Source organism: Leptonychotes weddellii, chromosome 6 (genome assembly GCF_054177405.1).
Source record: "Leptonychotes weddellii isolate Sample4059 chromosome 6, ASM5417740v2, whole genome shotgun sequence".
Classification (NCBI taxonomy): Eukaryota; Metazoa; Chordata; class Mammalia; order Carnivora; family Phocidae; genus Leptonychotes; species Leptonychotes weddellii.
In genome coordinates this window covers 48,140,469-48,165,316 of record NC_138374.1, presented here as the reverse complement: position 1 = coordinate 48,165,316, position 24,848 = coordinate 48,140,469, and the positions used below count along the sequence as shown (strand labels likewise).

The window sequence follows — 24,848 nt, the reverse complement described above, 5'->3', positions numbered from 1 at the left end:
AGTAAAGTCGATTAAGAATGCAGAAAGTCAGGGTGCCTGGGTGGCTTAGTCAGTTAAGCATCTGCCTTCAGCTCAGGTCATGATCCCAAGATCCTGGGATCGAGCCCCATGTCGGACTCCCAGCTCAGTGGGGAGTCTGCTTCTCTCTCTCTCCCTCTGCCTCTCCCCCTGCTTATGCTCTCTCTCTCAAATGAATAAATAAAATCTTTTAAAAAAAAAGAATGCAAAAAGTCACAAAAGAATTAAAAATAGTTTAAAAAGTTCACTCAGTTATCAAAGACCCATTTTTTGTCCTTCAAATGAATAATTAAATTTAACAAATTCACAATTAAAAATATCTAATGATGGTGCTATAAACATGTCAAGGAACTTAAAATGAGTATATCCTTTAACTTGCGAATTTAAATGAAAACACAAAATTTAAAAATTAAGAAACTCACATTCATTGCTGGTGAGAATGCAAAATGGTAAAGCCATCTTGGAAGATGGTTTGGCAGTTTCTTAAAAAATCAGACACACTCTTACCATATAATCTGGCAACTGTTCTCCTTTGTATTCACCCAAAAAAGTTGAAAACTTATGTCCACACAAAAACCTGCACATGGATATTTCTAGGTTTCTTCATAATGGCCCAAATTTGGAAGCAACCAAAATGTCCTTCAGTAGGTAAATGGATAAACAAACTGGTACATCCAGACAATGGAATATTATACAATGCTAAAAGGAAATGAGCTATCAAGCCATGAAAAGACATGGAAGAATCTTAAATGCATATTTCTAAGTAAAAAAAAGCCAATCTGAAAAGGCTATGTACTGTATGATTCCAACGCAAGGCATTCTGGAACTACAAAGACAGTAAAAAGATCTGTGGTTGGGAGGTGGGAGGATGAAGAGATGGAGCACAAGATTTTTAGGGCAGTGAAAATACTCTGTAAGATATCATAATGATAAATACATCATTTATTTTTGGACATACATTTGTCCAAATCCACAGATTATACAACACCAAGAGTGAATGGGTAATGTAAACTATGTATGGACTTTGGGTAATTATAATGTGTCAATGTAGATTCAAGCAATTATAACAAATGTACCACTCTGGTGGGGGAGGTTGAGTCTATCCATGTGTGGGGGCAGGGGGTATATAGGAAATCTCTGCACCATCCTCTCAATTTTGCTGTGACCTAAAATTGCTTTTAAAAATTAAGTCTTGGGACGCCTGCGTGGCTCAGTCGGTTAAGCGGCTGCCTTCGGCTCAGGTCATGATCCCAGGGTCCTGGGATCGAGTCCCACATCGGGCTCCTTGCTCAGCAGAGAGCCCGCTTCTCCCTCTGCCTGCCTGCCACTCTCCCTGCTTATGCTCTCTCACTCTGTGTCAAATAAATAAATAAAATCTTAAAAAAAAAAAAATTAAGTCTCAAAATAAATTAACATCATACAACCCTGGTGGAATCTGTATTGAATTAGATTAAGTTTCCACTACTCTGACAGAAAGTCATAAATACATATGGATCAAAACAAAGAAAAAAATTATCATAATATGATATAACTATGCATGAAAATACACAGCAGAAATTCACCAAAATGCAGTTGTTTCTGGACAGTAGAACATTAGGTAATTTTTTTCTATTTCTTTGTATTTCCAGATGTCCTAGGGTATATTTACTTTTATAGTGACAAAAAATTAACTCTATACAAAATCATAAACCTACAATAATAAAACATATAATATAACATATAATAATAACTCCCATATTATGTATGTCACCGTAAGCTTTTAATGAAATGGTTAATTACTCTCTAATACAAAAAAGTAGCTAACAAATACTATCCACATTTACACCTGTTCTACATTCTAACTATATAAGCCTCCAAATTTCTTTCTCTGCTACAAAGATAGGAAGTTTATATGAAAGCAACCCAAATATCCAGCCATGAACTACACTGTCAGAGTAGTATACTTTTCTATTATCCTTCCTCTTACAGACATAGGATGTGGGCTAAGCCAGTCACTGACATAACATTTGAGGGGTGGGTTTGTGAAATGATATAAAGCAGCTCCTTCTGGAGTTGCTCAGCTCGTAGGATATGAACTTGGAGCTGCCTGTGATGATCTTTCCCACTTGTCAAGGACACATAGGAGCCCAATCTAAAAACAGAACAAAGTCATCCAGAGATAGACAATTCCAAGCTCCATAGTCCTGATTCTTCCAATTATTCTATTCTTCCAATCTGTGAGCTACTCCAATAATCTTCCAACCCAGTAAAGGGAGCCTCTAAATTCCCTTTTTAAGGAATTTTAAACTACATCAAGTTGGATTTCTATCATTTGCAATATAAAGTTCAGACCCACACAGCATTACTCCAAACTACTATGCCAATCAAATGAAGACAGCCCTATAAAGCAGTGGTTCTCAAACTTTAGCTATATCAGAATCACCTAAAGGTCTGAGACATGTAGATAATTTACACAAGTTCTTAGGTGGTGGTGATGCTGCTTGTCTGGGGATCATACTTTGAAAACCACCAGATACAAACATCCCTTAAAATCACACAAAAGGTGCTTTCTACCTTTAATAGAGTAAAATTTGATCAATGATGAAAACAGCCAAATCTGAGCATCAAAAGACCTTCCTGATACATGATCTCTCTAGTTCTGAGAAGCAAAAGTAACTTAGACCAATAAGGGCTTATGTCTGGAGGGAGGGAGGGAGGGAGGGAGGGAGGGAGTGTGTGTGTGTGTGTGTGTGTGTGTGTGTAAAGGTGATCATGTGACTGTGTATAACCGAGGACTTGATAATGAGATGGGGGGAAGGAGATGTGTATGTGTATGAGACTAATGAGTTCTGAGCAATGATGAAAAGGTTTTACTACTGACCTTTACAACTATGAAGGTTTCTACACTTGATGTGAGCTCAGAATTGAAGAAAAATAAAAAAATAAAAAAAAAATGCAATAAAATAGTAAAATTTTACTTCAATTTATTTTTTGAAAAATATAACTGAATTTCTAATTATTCTAGTGAATAGTTGCTCTAATTTCTTTTTTTTTTTTTTAAGATTTATTTATTTATTTATTTGACAGAGAGAGAGATAGCGAGAGCAGGAACACAAGCAGGGGGAGTGGGAGAGCGAGAAGCAGGCTTCCTGCCGAGCAGGGAGCCCGATGCGGGACTCGATCCCAGGACCCTGGGACCATGACCTGAGCCGAAGGCAGATGCTTAACGACTGAGCCACCCAGGCGCCCTCTTTTTTTTTTTTTTTTAAAGTAGGCTCCATGCCCAGGGGCGCCTGGGTGGCTCAGATGGTTAAAGTAGGCTCCATGCCCAGCGTGGACCCCAACATGCGGCTCGAACTCACGTCTGTGAGATCAAGACCTGAGCTGAGATCAAGACTCAGATCCTCAACCATCTGAGCCACTCAGGTACCCCTCCTCCAATCTCTTTTAATATCAGATAGTTGTTGGGGGCGCCTGGGTGGCTCAGTCATTAAGCATCTGCCTTCGGCTCAGGTCATGGTCCCAGGGTCCTGGGATCGAGTCCTGCATCGGGCTTCCTGCTCAGCGGGGAGCCTGCTTCTCCCTCTCCCACTCCCCCTGCTTGTGTTCCCTCTCTTGCTGTGTCTCTCTCTGTCAAATAAATAAAATCTTTAAAAAAAAATACTAGATAGTTGTTTATAAGCAAGGGTTTTTGTTGTTTATCAATCACAGGTTTTTAAGACAATGGTTTCCTTACTTCTGATGTCTCACTTCTATTTATTTCCATCTTCACTCAGCAGCTTTCAAAGCAAATCATTATAAGCACCCAAGAGTCAAGCATCCTAAAAGACACTGGAGTTTTATCAAAAATAGTAAGATACAGGGGCGCCTGGCTGGCTCAGCCGGTAGAACATGAGACTCTTGATCTCAAAGTTGTAAGTTTGAGCTCCACAATGGGTTCGTAGAGGTTAGTTAAAAATAAATTAAAAAAAAAATTTTAAATAGTAAGATACAAATGTCTCTTGTTCTAAATCCTCAAACAAGCCTGAAATAGAATGTAAATGGGTTAAAGAGGATGCAAGGAAGGTAAATCTCAGCTCCCTAAAAAGACTGGACTCAAAGAAAAAAAAAAAGAAAGCCAAAGGGGAGTCAAAGATACAAAGATAAATTTATACTAGCATCAAATTTAGTATGGAAACACTACAGATAAATTACTGATAGTATTCTGGTTCTTGGTTAGATGGTAGGTTCATGAGTGCTTATTATCTAATTTTTATAACATGCATATACATTACACATGTTTAATATGCATGAATATCATATTTTAGAAACTATAAGGAAAAAAGAGTATGGAAGAAATCTTTCTGGAAAACAAATAAAAATAAATAGCAAAATATAATATTTATCCAAAACTTTCCTACAGTTCTTCTCCCAGGAAAGTCCAATCCCACACACTCACAGGTCAATAAACCTGTGAACAGATTTTAAAACAGTTCTACTACATTGTAAATATTTACAACTTTGAGTTATCAGGATTCACTGAATTGTATGTACAAGTTATTTAATGAATTACCAGGAACAGGGTATCTGGCAAATAATTCTATTAGCCTTTCAGTCTAACATTTTTCTTCCAAGAAAAAAATTGCAACATTTTAAAAACTTGGGTCTTTCCCAGATAAATCATTAAAAATTAATAAGGCCAACTAAAGAATGCTTGATATTCTAATCTAAACTTTCTTTGACAATAAAAATTTTCCACAGGTCTCCTCCTAGCAGTCCCTCCATAGCTTCCACAACTGTTCCAAATCTTCTTTTAGAGGGCTCCAGCTTAAATTTATTTAACCTCATACAAATCCCACATTCAACTGTTGGTCTTCCTGACTTCACTGTTAGACTTTTTTTTTTTTTTTTTTGACAGTTTTTATAGTGAATGCAAAAGACCAGCACAAATCCAGGCTTCTAATTCAGGCTATAACAATGTGGTGTATATCAAGACTTGGCATGTCTCCTATATAAAAGTAGGATGGATTTTCTAAGATAACTAAGAGTACTTACTAATAGAACTAGTTATATTTCTGTTCTTCCCTCTAATCCCTCTGGCAAATTGCCATTTGTTTTAACTTAACACCATGAATTCCAGTCATACTTATGCTCCCAAAGAGAGTAAACTACATCTCTAATACATACAATCTGACGGACAAGTGCTTTAATGGCTATGACCAACTTTTCTATCAAAAACTCAGAAATCCATGCTAGCTTTCCCACAGTGTACTTGAGCTTTCTGTACTTGAGCAGTGAACCCAGTCATTGGTATAATTCCAACTGAACAGCATTTTGAAATTTGGTTGGGAAGAAGCTCTAAATCAAGATATCAGCCTTAACTGAAGTACTATAAAGTCTGTCTTTTGGAGATTCTTGCAAAATTCAAACTTTTCCTTGTCAGAAAGAACCTGAATATAATATCATTTCAAAAACACACACCTATTTTTGCCTATATGGTGTCTCTACCACCCTACTCTCTTTCTTCTGGAAACTGCCCCCTTCTACCTTTTTTACTGCCCCAATCTACTTTTAATTCATCCTCATAGTTTCATCAGTCATGTTATACAGCGTGCTACTTCTTCCCTCACCAAGTAACCAAAGTTCTTTCCTGGAAATTTTGAAAATAAAATTGAGGAAAAAAGGGCAGGCACTATTAAATTATATTTGCCTGAATTATATAAAGCTCAGGAGAAGTAATGGACCAAGTTTTGACATATTGGTCAAAAAGTAAATGAAGTTTATCTAGAAAGAATAAAAAGTGAAGCAAATATACAGAGAGGAAGATAAACAAGAGACAGAAGAAAACATTCTGATGCTCCTGATATTCTTGAAGTCCAATAACATTCCTGACCTCAATTGTTAAGACAACTCCCTATCCCCACAATACTTACATAAATTCCACTGTGTGTTAGTATGAGTTGGGTTTCTGTTTAACGCAGAGTCCTAGTTAATTGTGTGTCTAATCCTGCAGTTAATATTTTTATAGGCAAAATAAATAATAAGGTAATTTTTTTGGCTTAATTGTTAGAAATCCAGTAAGTGCCACTTCTATGTCAGAGATACAGAGTTTAGAATAAATATTTTAATCCATTTTTTTAAAAAGATTTAAATTGGAATTTGGATTCAAAATTAAAGGAAGTTTAAATTCACCAGTATTCCACCTCACTTTTATTTCTGTGATGGTTTAATTGCCTAGCAAGCACACCTGTGGTTGTGAAAATAGCATAGCAAAAAAGAAAATCCCCAGTTATTGATGTACTAGATTTGTGTATGTCTTTTAAACCGTTCTAGTTTCCACTTTACATGGAATAATCAGGAAGTGTAAAAATTCAAAAGTGAAATAAAAAATTGTATCAGTTAAAAAAAATTGAACTTAAACTCAATGTTTAAAGTTTGTTTCAGGGTGCCTGGGTGGCTCAGTCGGTTAAGCGTCTGTCTTTGGCTCAGGTCATGATCTCAGGGTCCTGGGATCAAGTCCCATGTCGGGCTCCCTGCTCAGCAGGGAGTCTGCTTCTCCCTCTTCCTCTACACCTTACCCCTGCTTGTGCTCTTTCTCTCAAATAAATAAAAATCTTTAAAAAAAAATAAAGTTTGTTTCAAATAGAAAAGTTAAGTTCCCCTAAACCAGAAACATTTTACAAATAAATGTAGGCTGATGGAGGTTTGAGAAAGAAATGAATCTTATTATTAAAATGGTGCTATTCTTCACTGACTCTTAAACTATGTATTTTAAACTGTATAATATACCTCTCAACTATTTCAAACACTTTAGTTAGAAATGCACATATTTCCCAATGTGGGGGGAAAAGGTCAGGATTCTTATGCCCAGGATACAGAATATAAAAAATTTACCAGAAGTGGTATTTTTTAAATAGATTTTATTTATTTTTTTGACAGCAAGAGAGGGAACACAAACAGGGGGAGTGGGAGAGGGAGAAGCAGGCTTCCCGCGGAGCAGGGAGCCCGATGCGGGGCTCGATCCCAGAACCCCGGGATCATGACCTGAGCTGAAGGCAGATGCTTAACGACTGAGCCACCCAGGCACCCCACCAGAAGTGATATTAAAAGCCCCCCAATTAGTAAGATTAATCAATAACATCTACCTTTATTTGGTGATCCCCTTAACAAGAAGCCGAATAAGCAAAAAAGGTATCAAAATATTAGGTCAAATTTGACTACAAGCAAGTAATAAATAAAAAACAAAAACAGTAATTTAGATGGAAGTGCCTAGGACGATACTTGGCACATAGAAGACACTTAAGAAATGTTACTTTTGGATGTGGGCAAGAACTTTAGATGGATTTGTGCCAAGGGTATCTCCAGGGACATAGGAAAAAGAAAAGACTTGGAGAATGGTAGGAAGCCCAGGAAACCTCGATCCTGGGCAAAGACAGTGAGAAGGAACAAGTAGCCTAGTCTACTAGCAGACAGATGCAGACTCATAATTTAAGAATTTGAGTAGGAGAAGTAAGTGGATGGAGGCAGTGGAAGGAAAAAGGGAAAAGAAGTAACCATTAAATTATATATGCTTTATTTGTTGCTTGTAAATGCTAGTATTTCCAAATATTAACAATCTATATATTTCTCATTTTAAGAAAGACCTTGCAGTGTCTTCTCTTGGCTGTATAAACTAGTTGTTATATTAATGAAACTGTGTGTATCTAATAACATAAATGTCAATTAACATTGGTTAGGGCACTAAAAAACCAGCAGTAATATAAAAAGCAGCATAACAGATTCAAACTCTTCTTTTTTTTAAGATTTTATTTATTTATTTGAGAGAGAGTGAGAGAGAAAATGCACGGGGCGGGGGGGGGGGGGGTCAGAGGGAGAAGTAGACTCCCAGCTGAGCAGGGAGCCGGATGCAGGATTCCAGGATCATGACCTGAGCCAAAGGCAGTCACTTAACCAAATGAGTCACCCAGGCACCCTACAGATTCAAATTCTTAAAACTAGGTTTGTTTTCTAATTTGGAGAGTGGTAAATATATACGTGAGAAGTTTTAAAGTCTAATTTCTAAAGTTTAAAACTTTTGTATACACACACACACTTTAAAACTTTACGCAGTAACTAAAAGAACTCAAAAAAAAAGTTAACAACTGAGAGATGGGATCACAATTATCTTCACTCAACTTCTGCATTTTCTTTAATAAACATTTAATAGAACATTTTTATTTCTGTAAGTAGACAAGCTAAAAAAAAAAAAAAGTCAAAGTAGCATTGAAGTGAGGAGACAAATTGAGAAAATCCAAATGTTTAACTCCCCAGCTCTACTACCTGACACAATACCACCATCAATCCCTTTTGCTCCAAATTTCATCTATTTTTTATTTACACAGGAAGGTCTGATAAGACAACTTTACTGTCTTCACCACCCTAAGGATACAAGTGAAACATAAAATTTAGATTTTTACGTTGTAGAGTTTTTAAGCTTAAGTAAGGAATATGAGATGATGGCAAAATATTCCAAAAACAGAGTTTTCAATGAAACATGTAGAACAGTGGAACAAAATAGATAATCTAGAAACAGAAAATGGTCTGTTTGGTTTTGGCAAAGGTATAAAGGCAACTCAATAGAGCAAGGATAGTCTAGAATAGTTGGATATTCATGTACAAAAAAAATGTTTTATTTGGGCACCTCATATCCCCTAATGGACACTGGGCAGCTCCCTGCCCAGGAATTTATATAAATTTTGGGACAAATTCCATTTTTCTTAACCCTAGTCTCCCTCTTCTCACTCTAGCCTTTAATTCCCTCTTTTTCCTATTGCCAGATCCTCAAAGTTGTCAAGTTCAGGAAAAGATATATGAAATAAAGTCACATTTACTAGAATAAGGAGAGATGAATTCATGGTTGCAGAAAATGTGAATCTAGGTATGGGTTTCCATTCAGCAGTTACTCAGATTTAACATCAAGTAAAATTGTCAGTAACATGCTTGCAAGGCATGTAACTTCCATGTCTCATTTGTCCTAGAGAACGTTTCTTATTACTCTTGATTCTCCCACAGTCTATGAGACACATTATGTTTTTAAAATGAAACTTAGTGGAATGATTAAGTTAGTTAGTACTAACCCCGGACCCTACTTTATTTCAACCCTGGTTGTTGAAAACATTTATAAAACGTTGGTAATATGCTATTAAATTGTTTTTTTTTCTCCCTGTTCCATTTCCTCAGACTCAACCTGATCAATTATCAAGAATGAAGTACTATGAGATGTGAATCAGAAAACACAACCTGGGTCCAAGTCCTAGTTCTGACAGTTACTATATTCTTGGGCAAATTACTTGACTTCTCTGAGCCTCAGTTTCTTCATTTATAAAATGAAGATAATATAAAACTACCTTACAAAATTACTTTAAGGATCAAATTATATAATATATGAAACACTTTAAAAAATATAAAGTGCTTTAGTTATTATCAGGTAGATTAAAAAATCTTTTTAGAGGCCAGTCCAATGCTCCTAGAAAATTCATTCAGAGGGGGAAGGAAAAATTACTGATAAAAGGTTTTATTGTCATTTGTTTCTCCCCGCCCAAAAAAAAAAAAGAAAAGCAGAAAGAAAACTGGTTAAAGTTTACTGTAGCTATACAGGTGGATATAAGAAACTGCTAAATTACAGCCTTCTCTTTGCACTACTTATCATGGAGAAACAGCTCAAATGCCTAACAAGAGAGAAAGGCTAAGTATATTAACATATTACAATATTACTATTTAAATGAAAAATATGTAAACCACCAAAACATGGACATATTTATAGGAAACACTAAACAGGAAGAGGAAAAGAGTCCAAGATAGTATGCATTCACAGATGACACTATGTAAGAAGCATGACTCCTATCCTGTATTTTTGCCAAAGTCCAACCAAATATACTAATAGTCATACTGATCATCCAAAGCAACATCAAGAAAAGGAATATTTCTCATTACATCAAGTTCAAAAATTGCTGGAGTAATCTTAATGAAGTCTTTTGAACTTCTAGTTTTTATTAAGGCACAATATTTGGCCAGAGGAAAACCAAAGCTTCAATTTATACAAATAAACTGCATTGGGTAGAAACACGAATGAAGCTTTAACTAGTTTCACAAATATACATACACACTTTATTTGGCTTGTCTCTTACAGAGTCTTATATCGTACATACAAACACACCATTATGATTTAATTATAAGATTCAAGTTCTCACTGCATGAAGAGTAACAGTTTCATGCCAAGGGCCTAAGCAATTTATTTTTGTTTACATTCAAGCATTTTCTACTTTTAGGGTAGAACCAAAGACATATTACAACATATGAGGGGAAGGGAAGGGGGGGAGGGAGGGGGGAGGACAGGCAATATCACGTATGATTGCTTAGACAATTTAGCAATTCAACAATTCTCCCACCAACCTATTAACTTTTGGTAAAACCGTTTCAGCAAAAGTTTATTACTGTCATCTATGTACTCAAATCTAGTCAGACTTACAACTCAGTTCCATTTTCAGAAATATTCAAGAAATACTGCCTCAAGATACCTAGATGTACTTAAAGATTAACTTCATATATCTTTTATTTTTTATTCTTATACCAGTTTACAGATGTGCAAGGTTGGGGGAGGGGAGTATCTGTAAATGGTACATAATACTCCATGCAGATCTGTGCACTTCCATTTTCTGACCCAGGATCCATACTTTCTATCAGATTCTCAATGGATTTCATGACCTCAAAGTATCTCAAGTCCAAGAGCAGTAATTATATCCCAGTTAATATTTAATTGCTAAATAAAATAAGGCATTCCTTCCACATAAATGGAAGGCTCACAGCTTTACCACTGGGTCCCTGGAGTAACTCCTGCTGCATCCCTGGAATAAAAGCAGGAGTCTGAACTTAATAGCCTTATGAAAGATATTGCTTGTCAGTATACAACCCACTCTGCAGCATTAGAAAAGGTTAATTAATCCCCTTATCAGAAAGCCAAGGTTCACCTGCAAACCAGGACCACCTACGTGGTATAAAGCTTTCTTTTTTCAAAAGTCTTTTGCACTGTCTAAATTTTTCTACAGTAATTAAAAATTGTATATATTTCTTTTATCTCTGTTACTACCTTAGTTACCAAGGCACAAAATGACCAATGTAATTATCCGCTTACCAAAGTCATGGCTTTAAGTACTTCAAAATAAAACTCATTTTAAGATGTCAAAGGAAACAGCATTATCCATCTAAAAAAAAGAGACAACATAGTCCTTTTCCTAGTTAGTCTGTGTTAAATCTATAAGAAGCATTTGCCATCAGCTATCTAAAATACTGACAGGATTCAAGGCATAATGTTTCAAAATCAAAACTGACATTGCTTTTAAAGGTAAGTGATAAAACCTATGCTTCCCACAGAAAGAAAAAGGTAAAATCTGAGATTCTTATTTAAGATTCTGAAATTATATTCACAGGCTAAAAGCCAAAATTAAAGAAAAAACACACGTAATGTCTATTTAAATTTCAAATGAAGGCAACACATATTATAAGTTGTTCACTTTCAGCTTCTTGAATATTTCCTGCTTAAGGTATCCATTTTCTCCACAGAAACTCAATCAGAAAAATCCCTTCAAAATGTTTTATAAATTCAATTGCAATGTTCCTATTCCATCTTATTATCTTAGAAAAAGACTAGCCTCATTCATAAAGCTATTCACACATCTAAACCTAAAAGGGGAAATAAGTTTCTTCCTAGAAACTTTTTTTAAAAAGGAGCAAAAACCTGATGAAAGAACACTGTTGCCACGTCTTTTCCCCTCCCCCACTCACGTAGTGGCAGTTTCATCCCTTCGGAGTGCATTCCAAGGGAAAGTCCAAGAGCCACAGCTCTCCGAGAAACCAGAAACAGTTAAGTTCAAACTGGCAAGTCTCTGTGGCCTTTCAGATCAATTCCTAAAAGGAGAGCTAGCTGCTGCTTCATCCCTTTCTTAAAGCAAACAGCGCAAAATTCCAAAGAGTCTTCACTCTCCGGAACGCATGTAAGTGTCAAAAAATTAAACTCTACTTAATACATTCGATTATTCAGGAAAAACAATCTCCTAGAAATAGGAGAAATGGTACCATTCTTCCTCCCCCTTAAAACATACATCTGGGAGGCATTCGTGAAATCCAACTCAAAGTTCTCACACAACCACGAAACTCGATTTACTGATGCGGAGTTTTAAAAAGCAGAACACTCTGCTGAGAGTAAGAGAAGGGGGATGGTGGGGGAAGCTCATGTGCCTTTAAAAAAATTCGTGGAAGAAGAGGGAAGGAAGAGTAGCTTCCCCGACGACTGGGTGATCTGACAGCCGCCTTCCTCAAACCAGCAGCCCGAAACTCGGCGCCCGGGGCAATGTCTAGCTGCTCCAGCAGCACCGCTGCGCGCAACAGATGAGTCGAGCCCGAACTTCTCCGACTAGGTCCGCTTCCCAGACCCGACGATTTTTCGATAGGGTAGAAATGCCTCAAGTGCTTCGGCTCCTGCCCTAAGCTTTTAAAATCCGCTCTCCACTCCGCCACATGCTACCCATCTGCCGCGGCGGAGGCCAAAAACCCACGCCCCGCCCTCGCGTTCCCCCCAGCTTTTGTAGGGAGGACCAGGTATGAGAGCGGCTCGGAAAAATCAACAGGGTGAGCCCTCCCCGGGAAGGAAGGAATATTCAAGAAAGTCCTGGTCCCCAGGGCGGGGACAGAGGCTGCCGCAGCCCCAACGGTCGGGGGCGCCGACCAGGCAGGAGGCGGGAGAAGGGGAGCACGGAGAAGGGCAGAAGAGCCTCTGGGGCAGCCAGGGGGCGCGGGGCGCCAGGCCGAGTCTCCAGAAAAGAAGGTATTCAGGTTGCTGTGGTCAACTGGAGAACCCTCCGCCCCCAAGCCATCCCACCACAGCGGGCAGGGAGCGGACCACCACAGCGTCCCAGAAGGGCCACAGCGGTCCTAGGGCCTGAGCCACAGTCTCCCGAGTCGGGGGACCGTCTTACCTGGGAAGTGGGGCGGGAGGGGCGGCGCGTTCTTCAGTCCCCTGTAGCCAGCTCTCGGGCCGGACACCGGCTCCCTTTCCTCAGCCCCCTGGCGGCGCGACTGGGCAGCAGAGGGAGCCAGTTAGCCCTTTTATAACCTCTAGGCTGCGACGGCAGCGCTAGGGAGGAGGCGACTGCAGCCCTCGCTACGTGAGCTCGATCACACCAGCGTGCCGGGGACTGCGCAGGCGCCAGTCCGCGCCTCCCTCCAGTCGGCACTCGCGGCCCACGCCCGTAATCCCCTCCAGCCCCGGAGTCCTAGGCGGAGAAGGGGGGCGGGCAGGCGGGCCTGGCATGTGATGCGCCTGCGCAGGGTTCTCGCCACGCCGCCGTCACCTTCCTTCCTTCAGATTTGCCTCGCTCCTTTTCATCAAGTTGTTTAAACGCGTTAGTTTCAACGTCGGCCTCAGGCCTGGGCGTCAAAACCACCAGCAATGATATATGAGAAGAGGAGCATGGGAGCGTAGAGAATGAAGCAGAAAAGAAGCCTCGGGTGGAAAATAATACAGTGCATCCTTGGTATCTCGGCTGTCGTGGCCCGGAGGCTTTTTGCCTTACTAACCTCCCTTTTTCACCTCCATTGTTATTTTATACGAATCTCACACCGCCACTTTTATACTTACTTTATTAGTAAAGTATACGCACTTCGGAGACAGATTTTTTTAATTTAGTTCCCAGCTCAGCCCTGTAAAACGCAGGGCATTAACCTCTCTTTATCTCCGTTTCCTCATCTGTAAAGTGGGAATGGTGGTAGGTTCCTCATAGGAATACTGGGAGAATTAAATGAGATAATGTATGTGAAGCACTTAGTACATGCCTAGCACGCAGAAAGGACTTGGTAAATATCAGATGCTGTTGTTATACCGTATAAGACACCCAATATTGTGTTTGGTCTTAGTCTAAGGTTTGCCTTGGCCATTATATTCCTAAAAGAACAAAGCCTTGGGGAGCCTGGGTAGCTCAGTCGTTAAGCGTCTGCCTTCGGCTCAGGCCATGGTCCCAGGGTCCATGGGATCGAGCCCCACGTCGGGCTCCCTGCTTGGCGGGAAGGCTGCTTCTCCCTCTCCCACTCCCCCCGCCTGTGTTCCCTCTCTCGCTGTGTCTCTCTCTGTCAAATAAATAAATAAAGTCTTTAATTAAAAAAACCAAAGCCTTGCTATCAGGAGCAGACAATGAGGGAGATACTTTTACCCATGTCAGTAAAAGGGAAGAATGACTTCTCTAAGAGAAGAATGACTTCTCTAAGACTTGGGATTCATTAAAAATTGTTTCTAAAGTTTTCCTTGTATGCCAAAAAGCATAGCAATAATTAACATTTGACTCTTACCTAGGAGGTGAAGTTGATTATATGGATACAGAAATAGAGAGCGGGTACTTAGAAGCTCTAGGCATCCAGAAAGTAGATATAAAGATGTCTAACTCAGCGGTTGTCAAAGTGTAGTCAGGGGTCCACAAGATCAAAATTATTTCATACTGGGGCTCCTGGGTGGCTCAGATGGTTAAGCGTCTGCCTTCGGCTCAGGTCATGATCCCAGGGTCCTGGGATAGAGTCCTGCATCAGGCTCCCTGCTAGGCAGGGAGCCTGCTTCTCCCTCTGCCTCTGCCTCTCTCTCTCTCTGACTTTCATGAATAAATAAATAAAGCATTTAAAAAAAAATTATTTCATACTAAGACTGGGCTTTTCCAGAGACTACATGTTTGTGATATTGCAACAGATTGAATGCAGAAGCAGATGTGAGAATTCTGTTAAGCCAGACATTATAAAGATTTTCAGAAATGTAAAATAGTGCCACTCTTCTCTCTAAATCCTTTTTGCTTTGAAATAATAGTTCTATTTCATTAAAAATGTTATTTATGTTAACATGTAACAGATTTATTGTTTTTTATTTTAAATGAATTAATATTTTATATGTTTGTTTTAACTCCTAATACCATTAATATTGACAGATATGATTCACATAAAAGCTTTTTGGAGTCCTCAATACTTTTTAGGAGTGAAATGGTCATGAGACCAAAGAATTTGAGAACCTCTAATCTAAACAAATGGTAGAAAGCCCTTTGACACAAGAGGCAAATCTCTGCCTCAAATGGAATTGTAATCCACTGGCCCTATATGAGGTGACTGAAAATTGACAATCCACCCTATAGATAAAATGGCCCCAGACCCCAAGGCAAATTTAATGCAAAGCTGAGAGGCTTCATCTTCAGAGGACTTCATTTGCACTAGCTTTTTCCAAGGCCCTGGAAGGGGCCCCAGCAGTATATTCATACAGTTCACAAAAATTTTAACTACAATCTTTAGACGGCAAACTGGTTCCTCACTGATTTCTCCTCTGTCACACTTCCCCTTGTCTAGTGCTGTAAGAGGGGCTAGCAGGCATTTTTTTTAATTTAGCTGAAGGAAGTTGAGTTAGAATACATTTGGTTTGAGTTTAGTGGGATATATTTTTATAACTCACAGTCACTTCTACGTATAGTTAAAATACTGCCAGCTGTCCCAGTGTAGGAATGGCATCCAAGAATACTCCTACCACCCATTGTGCCAACCCACCCATCATTGTAAAACAAAGGTGCAGGGCCAGACATTTTATAACCATTTGAATGTGTCTTATGTTCTATCATCAAAAATATATGTATAGTGGAGCAGACACAAAGTTGAAATTTAGGGAGCCTGAAACTAATCTGTGGGATATCCTTCTATTTATTGGATGTGTAAAAAAAAAAAAAAAAAAAAAATTTTAAGTGATCTCTACCCTCAACGTGGAGCTCTTGAACTCACAACCCCAGGGATCAAGAGTCACATGCTCTACCAACTGAGCCAGCCAGGTGCCCCCAAATGTGTAAAATTTTAATGAAAGATTTAATGCTTGTCAATGCTTAGCTAATAAAAGGAAGTTCTTTTCTGTTAGAATTGAATAAGGATATCCACAATAAAAGTTAGAGTATTATCAGTTTAAAGAAACTTGATATGCCCTGAACTCAAAAAAGTCACACGTAATCTTATTTGAGATTCTTCCAAATATAACGGCAATCCTAAAAATTAACATGACATTATCAGTAATGAGTTGTGAAGCTGAAAGAAATGTCTAACCTGTCCCTTACAATATCATTTGGTTGCCCAAAAAGGACATTTCATATCAATTTTACATATGACTACTCAACCTGATCATACCGGCTTGGTTAGAATGAAAATGAGAGGTACCTTGGAGAGCAAAAAAAGAATGATACAACTCCCCCTTTGAAAGACCAAACATTAGAACAGAACTGCTCTAGCTGTACTATAAATCTCCAATCTCTTCTTGCATCTGAAAAAGTTGAATGGGCTCATCAATTAAAATAAATATTTCTTGAACAAAATATTAAAAGTCCCATATTTTTAGGAAAAGATTATTATATAGCTATGGTAACAACTAATGAACAGAAGTAATTTTAAACTCAATTAATAGATCAATAGTGGTAACTCAGCCTTGTGAACAAGCCTCTAAAAAACCAGCCTGTCAGTGACAGCTTCCCACTTTTTAAAGTTAGCCAAACAGCAACAGCCTTACTCTTGTGAACACATCTCTGAAAATCAGCCAATTGTAAACAGTCTCTCCACCACAATAATTATGATTTCATAGCTGATGTCAACCCAACCCACTCCCATCTTTGAAAGTCAGTCAATCCCTGAACTCCACCTTTCACAAAATACCATATAAGATCAGCAGAGAGACTGGACCAAACAAGTATAGTACTTCTACACATAGAAAATAATAAATCAGCTTTTTATTTCACATTTTGAATGATGGTTACTTCCAAGAAAAGGGGAAGCCAAAATAGAACATGTAGACTTCTTGAAGGTAGTTTTAATCAAATTGCATTCACACATATGAAACAATTAGAAATCATTTGAGAGAGTAAATAAGTACTGAATTGTGAGGATTATAAAATACTACACACTTTACTTGGGAGGAGAAATAATAAAGTTGAATTGGATAAAATAAGTAATAGTGGATAAGTTTTTCAGCAGGGGATTAAGATGATGGAAGCAATGTTTTAGAATATTATGCTATGTAAATTAGAAGAGAAAGAAAGTGGAGTCTAGATTAGTAGTCCAAGATTTATTGAATAAATATTTATGGAACACCTACCAACGGTGTCCAAGACACTGCCTGCTAGGCTGTGGAAGATCAAACTTCAATTAGACAGTCTCTTAAAGAGTTTATAAGCTTATTGGATAGAGTGATATATGATTCCTGCTGTTATATAACTTGGAGTCCTTTGAAGGAAACTGAAAATACACTAAATAAATAAATAAATATTAATTATAATAAAAGAAAATAAGGTGCTATGGAAAAGAATAACAGTAGGGACATAATTTAGATAGATAACACAGGGAAAGTGTCGCTGAAGAAGTGACATATAAACTGAGACCTGAGTTGGCCAAATGGAGTGTGTTAACAAGAGCATCCTAAAGAGAGAGAATAGCATGTGTGAGGAGCATGTGACAGGAAAAAGCTTGATGCATTTGAGAAGCTAAAAGAAACTTAGTGTATTTGTAGTTCCATAAGCAAGGGAGAAACCAGGATGATCAGTATACAGAGGCTAGATTAGGTAGGGCCTATTTGGTACTGTAACAAGTACAATGGGAAGGCACTGAAATATTTTAAATAATGAGGCAATATCATGTTGTTTACCTGTCACAAAAGAAAATGCAATGTAAGGGCACCGTGGCTCAGTCGTTAAGCATCTGCCTTCGGCTCAGGTCATGATCCCAGTGTCCTGAGATCAAGTCCCACATCAGGATCCCTGCTCGGCGGGAAGCCTGCTTCCCCTCTCCCACTCCCCCTGCTTATGTTCCCTCTCTCGCTGTGTCTCTCTCTGTCAAATAAATAAATAAAATCTTTAAAAAAAAAAAGAAAGAAAGAAAGAAAATGCAATGTAAGAATATGAGTTTTCCATGTCACTGGGCATGGGGATCAGCCTTGGGACCAGGAGCGATAGGGACTTTCTGTTTAGTCATGAGTAGGAACACAAAAGTCAAGAGATGAATGCAGCTGAAACTGGAAACCATTCCAGTTACTAACATCCTATCACTGCAGACTGAGGAAAGTGGCTGCAATGGGGTAGCCAGACCATCCATGTCATGTGGCCTCAATAGGGATGCTTACTGTAGCAGGCAAAATAATGGCCCCTCAAAGATGTCCACATCCTACTCCCTTGCACCTGTGAATATGTTACTTTATCTGGCAAAAGAACTTTACAGATATAATTAAGGACCTTTAGATGGAGAGATTAGTCTGGATTATCCAGGTGGGCCCAATTTAATTAAATGATTCTTTACAGCTGAAAACTTTTCCCAGCTGTGAGGATGGAAGCAAAGTGAGATATTTGCTACATGGCTGATTTGAAGATGGAGAGAGGGGACTAGGAGCCAGGAAATGTGGGAGGCCTCTAGAAACTGGAAAAGGCAAGGAAATGGATTCTTCCCTAGAACAATTCAGAAAGGGACATAGCCCTGCTGATACTTCTGATTTTAACCCAGTGAGACCCATGGCAAACTTCTGACTTACAGAACTGTAAGATAATAAATTTGTATTGTTTAAGCCATCAAGTTGGTGATAACTTATCATAGAAGCAATAAGAAACTAATATACTCATCACTTATATGACTATGACTGAAACAATATCTGAAGACAATGACATTTCCCAAGGGTCTGAGTAAAGTTCCTAATGTTCTGTCCTAAAAGTGAATATAGTAATTAGGACTGACCCCTTACACAAGAAAAGCATTCTTGAAATCATGGGAATTATCTGAGGAAGAGGACTCTAGAGAGGAAGAAAGTCCTCTCAATAAGCAGGACAGAAGCATTAAAACCTTTAATTTTAATAGCAAAAGGCATATGACCTCAAATTGTACCCTCAAGCTGGTAAAGCAGAACATATTAGTTACACCAAAAAAGAGCCATGGTCTCTAGTTTGGAAAGCTGGCCAGAATAATGGTATCAACAACCAAAATAAAGAAGTTGGGAAAGTGAGCTAAATTTGCAGACCAGTTGAAGAGCTTGATTTTGAATCTTATTAGATTTGAAATGACAGGGGTCATCACTGGTTTCAAACTTATTCTGCCAATTAATAGTTTGTCAATACTAAGCAGATTTCCATATCACAATGAAACCATATATAGAAACTAAACTTCTATCTACTTGTGGTTCTACTTTAAAATTAATCATGGTTTCTTTAGATTTAATTCTGCTAAACTTGAGTCAGCCGCATATTAACTGCACATGTCTTTCTACTGCTGGTTGGCAAGGCAAGACTACCTCCCCGTGGTATTCATTAGTACTGTTCACCAAATATTTCTAGGACTTTTCCCAGACAGAAAGTTCTGCTCTTCTCCACTTTCCTTTTTTTTTTTTTTAAGATTTCTAAAATTTATTCATTTGAGAGAGAGAGAGCGTGCACGCACAAGCAAGGGGAGAGGCAGAGGGGGAGGGAGAAGCAGACTCCCCTCTGAGCCGGGGCTCGATCCCAGGACCTGGAGATCATGACCTGAGCCAAAGGCAGATGCTCAACCATTTGAGCCACCCTGGTGCCCCTCTTTGCCACCTTCTTTAAAGTTAGTTGTGGCCAACAAATTTGCTTTGGCCATTGAAAGTGACATGTTTGAAATTCAAAATGTGTTCATCACAGTCCCTTTTGAGTACTGCAGTTACCATGGAAGCCCATATCAAGATGAAGCTTTAATCAGTCCAGATCTCTTGAGTTCCTACAAGGAACAAAGCCTCAAACTCTGCACTACCTTGACAATCTCCATTGGGTATGTAGCTTGAGTGCAAAACAAACTTCTATCATGTTAACTCACTAAAACTTACAGTTATTTATAACTTCAGCATTACCTAGTCTATCTTAACCTATGTACTGCCTAAACAAAGTCAAACTTTTCCATCACAAAACTTATTACCAGAATTGTATTTATTGATTATATTTGTACCTAAAATGGACACTGTGTGCTGCCTACCTAGAATTCATCCCCCCACTTTGCCAACCTTATTAAGACTTTCCAAACAGCATAGCAATTCAGTGTAGGTGTGACTTCTACTTCTGCTTGGGAATGTAAAAAAAAAAAAAAGTGCAAAGAATTTTGCTCCCACAATGACAAAAAAAAGCCAGATAATCTGCAAAAGCATACATTTTCTTGAGTACACCAGACAGCTGAGGTTGCAAGGCAACCAAGTAACTTGAGCTCTAAGGAGAAATGGGCCACACAGTTTAGACCTTTGGCAAAGTAAGAAATAACTCAACAAAAAGTTTAACAAATTGCTAAAGGTCATGTGTAGGCTAGTATATCGGTTTGGAGCCTCAGACACAAAGGGAGATTGCACTTGCCAAGTTTTTCCCACAAGCTCAGTGGTAATCAGATGAATGATTAGGGGCAGGGCAGGAGATCATAGAGAACCCCAAATGTTGCAGACATAAAGGAGGTAATTGGCAGCTGCTAGGAATTGGGCATAAAACCTCCCAGACCCTTTTTCGTCCAGACTCTTCTATCCTATGAAGCAAAAGCCATAAGCCACCGGATAAGGGGTAGCAAACACGTTGGCCCCCAGGGCACAGACAAAGCTCCCTTGTGGATAGGGGAAGTGTAGAAGGAAAGACCTATATCTTTTCAGGGGGAGGCAGGAAATTCTCTCAGGCCCTGGGGGATCCTACACTGATAACAAGCTGAGATCCACTATTGCTGAGGGAGGAGCAGGAAACTCTTGTCCAAGACAAACCATAGATAGAAGGCTGAGTTGGCTTCCACAGGTACTGATGTAGCTCTTTCATAAAAGCAAAGTGGTGTTAGGCAAACTTTTGAAAAGTAGGGGATGCCAGTAACCAAAGAGAAAAAAAGTGAAAAACAAATAGAACAATAAAATCAGCTGTGAGACAGTATCAAAAATCCTACATATGTGTGGTTGGAATTCCAGAACGGGAAGAGAAAGGAAATGGGCCTTTAGAAATATCTGCAGAGATAATGAGAAAGTACATTCCAAAAATAATAAAATCAAACTGCATATCCAAGAAATTTATCTACTCCCAAATCAGGGGAGGCCCCTCATCCTGATAAGCCTGATTCACATCAGTAAGGGACAATCTGTCTTGTCACAGCTATTAGGGATGGTCACCTAACCCAGGTCGCAAACAATTCATGATGTTCCTTTGACCCCAGGAATTGTTTGGTTAGGGGTTCAGAAAGTGGGGATTGTAGCCTAAATTGATCCAAATAGAGTGAAGACCAATACTTTTGTTTAATGGCTAAGGGTAGACATACTCTCTGGATAGTAACAAAAAGGTAAATAGCCCTAAGATCTTCTGGCAGCCCTTTGTCTACCATGATGAAAGCCAACTTGAGGACAAGCCAATACATGAAATAGGTCAGAGCTAAGAGAGACTGAGTAAAACCTTAATCAAATGGTATCTGAGGCCCAAACTACAGTTGGATGTTTTAGCTATGCAAGTGAATAAATTCACTTATTGTTTAAGCAAATTAAATTTGACTTTTCTCAAATCTCATTTGCAAGTAACAAAACACATCTTAACTGATGTAGAACCCTAGCACTGGTATTAAGAGTTGTTTTACAGAAGGCTCCAATTCAGCTCTCAGATGTTTTCTTGTTTTGAACCAAATTTCTAATTCCCAAAGGAGGTGTACTTGTTTTCCGAAGGGAAAACAATCATGTCAGGAGACTACTGCTCTATTTAGATCAATTTGTTGTAATAAGGAAGCCTATTTTAGTTATTCACTTATTCATTCATTCAATAAATATTTATTGAGCACTTACAATATTCCAGGTATTGGGGCGCCTGGGTGGCTCAGTCGTTGGGCGTCTGCCTTTGGCTCGGGTTGTGATCCCGGGGTCCTGGGATAGAGCCCCGCATCAGTCTCCCTGTTCAGCGGGAAGCATGCTTCTCCCTCTCCCTCTGCTGCTCCCCCTGCTTGTGCTTTCTCTCTCTGTCAAATAAAATCCTTAAAAAATAAAATAAAATAATAAACCTCTCAAAAAAATATTCCAGGCATTATATCTAGCATTGGAAATACATTGGTAAATAAGACACATTTATTTATTTATTTTGGTTGTGAACAATTTATGAATAGCATGACAGCTGTATCAGACTCCAGTTACTCCTTTCTCATTTTCTGGTATCTTTCCTTAGTAATGTATCATTCTTTGAATATAAATAACTTGAGTCCTAAGTATTACATATTTTTAGGTGCTATAGCAGGGGAATTGCAGGTGCTTGCAGGGGAATGTCCAACAGCTATTCTGTCAAGCATAAGACATGTTTACAAATTTTAAAAAACATATTTTTATTGAAAACAATTAAGTTACATTTCAGAAGAATGCTTTGGTTATAAACAAACAGCATCTGACTTAGCTGTCTGAAAGATTTGCAGAGCTTGGCTAGTCCATGCATTCTTCCACCCAAATGAGCTTCTCAAGAGCTCAAACCAGGCGAGAATGCCAGAAATCTCAACTTTATTTGGTGAAGCAAGATTCAGAGTTTAGGACCTGGAATTCATTCTGTCACAGAATCACAGGATTTGGTAGGCAGAAAAACTCTGACCTAGAAGGAGCACTGGTAGAATCAGTGAGCCCAGGGGGCGCCTGAGTGGCTCAAATGGTTAAGTGTCTGCCTTTGGCTCAGGTCATGATCCCAGGGTCCTGGGATCAAGTCCCTCATCAGGCTCTCTGCTCCTTGGGAGCCTGCTTCTCCCTCTGCCTCTCTCTCTCTCTGTCTCTCATGAATAAATAAATAAAATCATTAAAAAAAAAAAAAGAATCAGTGAGCCCAGGTTCTAGTCCATCGTTAACAGTATAGAAGGGTGCCCTAAGTGAGTTGTTTTAACTTTTATGCTTCATCCACCAAATGACCATAATAATATTTGCCCCCATCAACTACACAAAAACATGAGAATTGATTGAAATAGTTGTTTTGAAAATTCTTGGAAAAGCATGAAGTACTACATTAATAGCAGTAATCATCATTGGATGCTGTATAGTATAGAATGTGTGAGGTTTTGCTTTGTTGTTGTTTTTTAAAAGATTTTATTTATTTATTTTACAGAGAGAGAGAGAGAGAGAGAGACAGTGAGAGAGGGAACACAAGCAGGGGGAGTGGGAGAAGGAGAAGCAGGCTTCCCGCCAAGCAGGGAGCCCAACGTGGGGCTCGATTCCAGGACCCTGGGATCATGACCTGAGCCGAAGGCAGACCCTTAACGACTGAGCCACCCAGGTGCCCCTGTTTTGTTGTTTTTTAATCATAGAGCCGAAGTTGGTAAGTTTTAGATCTGTTTCAATGACTTTCACAAAAATTATGAAACGGAGTGATTAGTTCTTTTTTTTTTTTTAAGATTTTATTTATTTGACAGAGAGAGACACAGCGAGAGAGGGAACACAAGCAGAGGGAGTGGGAGATGGAGAAGCAGGCTTCCAGCCGAGCGGGGAGCCTGATGTGGGGCTCGATCCCAGGACCCTGGGACCATGACCTGAGCTGAAGGCAGGCGCCTAATGACTGAGCCACCCAGGCACCCGGAGTGATTATTTCTAATCTTAATGTGTACAAGGGGTAAAGAGAAGGATGCTTATTTATAGCATCTGTAATTAGTCTATGGTTAATGTTAGTTCTTAAGTCAATCCTAAAGTTAAAGAACACTGTTTGATATCCTATACCAATTTAAGGAATACTTTTAATAGAGCTACTGTGTTAGATTGGTTGCACTAATAGTCCTAATTCTTCCCTACTTCCTGTATTCACGCTTATGTCTTTAAAAAATTTACCTGGCCCAAAATGAGGTTTGGCTTTTCCCCCTGGTTTTTGGGAGGTAATCTCACGCCTGATAGGAGTATCTTTGTTTGCCTGGGGGTCTTGGAGCCCACTGAATAATCTAACAATGTGAGTTAGGGTGGGGATTGGCCATACCCAATGGCCTTAGAATAGGGATTGTCCACACCAGAAAGCCCAACAATGTGATTTACAATTGGAGCTTTGGATGATGGAGCCCCAGTAGGAACTCTGGACTCCAATGCTCAAGTGAATTTCCCTGGTCAGCAACATCCTGTATGTATTGTCACTCATTGATGCTGGAAAAGTAATGCATCCCAAGTGTGTGGGGAGAGAACAATGGGAGCTCCATTTTTGGTACTTCTCCAGATTCTACCTTACGTGCTTCTCTCCTTGGCTGATTTTAATCTGTATCCTTTCCCTCTAATAAGCCATAATCATGAGTGTAATAGCTTTCAGTAAGTTCTATGAGTCCTATCAAAACTGAGAATGGTTTTGGGAAGCCTTGAAATTTATAGTTGGTATCAAAGTGAGAGTCATCTCTTGTGGGGACTTGCATATTTCCACGTGTGCTTTTACCATCTGCCATCATCATCAAAAGAATGTGCCCATGCTAGCTTGCTAGCAAATGAGAGACACATGGAGCACCCCCACTGTCCTAGCCAAGACCATTTTAGATTATCTAACGGTGTACTACCCCTAGGCATATAAATGAGCTTAACCAAGATCAGCAGAATCACCTAGCCAACCACTCCAGGTGTGTGGGTAATAAACATTTGCAAGCATCTGTGATTTTGTGCTTGTTTGTTATGAAGCATAACTGATAACTGATAACAGCTATCTCCCAAGCTTCCATTGTAATGTAGGAATAAAGAGAGTATGGAAAATGTAAATCAGGGGGAAATCTCTAAATCCTTTTCATCCAACATCAAAAACATAATGATCATATATCTGAATAATACTTATGTTATAAAATATTAGAGATTTAGTGATATCTCCAACTGAGGCTTAAAG

General features: G+C 39.0%; 1 protein-coding gene and 2 non-coding genes across 6 annotated transcripts in view; 2 read left to right on the top strand and 1 right to left on the bottom strand.

Annotated features, from left to right (window-relative positions):
* The window catches only part of P4HA1 (prolyl 4-hydroxylase subunit alpha 1), an 86,594-nt gene extending 64,607 nt beyond the window's left edge, over nucleotides 1–21,987 (bottom strand). The window contains exon 1 of one of the 4 annotated variants that reach the window (XM_081822943.1): nucleotides 21,833–21,987. The gene's annotated coding sequence lies outside the window, so the exon portion shown is untranslated. Of the gene's footprint in view, nucleotides 1–12,113; nucleotides 12,567–12,986; nucleotides 13,175–21,832 lie in introns of those variants that run through there. The other 3 variants (XM_006731148.3, XM_006731147.3, XM_081822944.1) reach the window with 3 other exon arrangements.
* Nucleotides 2,591–2,662, top strand: LOC115940197 (small nucleolar RNA U2-19). Its single transcript, XR_004074998.1, has one exon. It is a non-coding gene; the product is annotated as a small nucleolar RNA U2-19 (small nucleolar RNA).
* LOC115940196 (small nucleolar RNA U2-30) lies at nucleotides 2,849–2,918 on the top strand. Its single transcript, XR_004074997.1, has one exon. It is a non-coding gene; the product is annotated as a small nucleolar RNA U2-30 (small nucleolar RNA).
* Nucleotides 21,988–24,848: the final 2,861 nt, after the last annotated feature.